The following is a 510-nucleotide window of genomic DNA, read 5'->3' as shown; positions in this document are numbered from 1 at the left end:
TGCTATGGGGACAGGCTGAGAGAGTTGGGCTTGTTCAGCCTGGAGAAGAGAAGGCTGCATAGAGAGCTTATTGCAGCCTTCCAGTACCTGAAGGGGCCTACAAGGAAGCTGGGGGGGACTTTTTACAAGGGCCTGTAGTGACAGGACAAGGGGTAATGAGTTTAAATTGAAAGTGGGGAGGTTTAGATTAGATATCAGGAAGAAGTTCTTCCCAGAGAGGGTGGTGAGGCACTGGAACAGGTTGCCCAGAGAAGCTGTGGATGCCCCATCCCTGGAAGTGTTCAAGGCCAGGCTGGATGAGGCTTGGAGCAACCTGGTCTAGTGGAAGGGGTCCCTGCCCATGGCAGGGGGGGTGGAACTAGATGGGCTTTAAGGTCCCTTCCAGCCCAAACCATTCTATGATTCTATGAAGTCCAAGTTTCTTTGTAGATGAGGAGTTCTTCACCCTCTTGAAGAGCTCAGCAATCTTACTCAGTACCTGTTCTATTGTAAGCTCACCTTTCCTTAATA

General features: G+C 50.4%; 1 protein-coding gene across 1 annotated transcript in view; it reads right to left on the bottom strand.

Moving 5' to 3' along the window:
* Positions 1-510, bottom strand: part of UTRN (utrophin) — a 105716-nt gene that overhangs the window by 11151 nt on the left and 94055 nt on the right. The gene's annotated exons all lie outside the window — the stretch shown is intronic.

The sequence above is a fragment of the Eurypyga helias genome, unplaced genomic scaffold (genome assembly GCF_000690775.1).
Source record: "Eurypyga helias isolate BGI_N326 unplaced genomic scaffold, ASM69077v1 scaffold1917, whole genome shotgun sequence".
NCBI lineage: Eukaryota > Metazoa > Chordata > Aves > Eurypygiformes > Eurypygidae > Eurypyga > Eurypyga helias.
The sequence above is the reverse complement of the archived record's forward strand: the minus strand, read 5'-3'. Positions and strand labels throughout refer to the sequence as shown.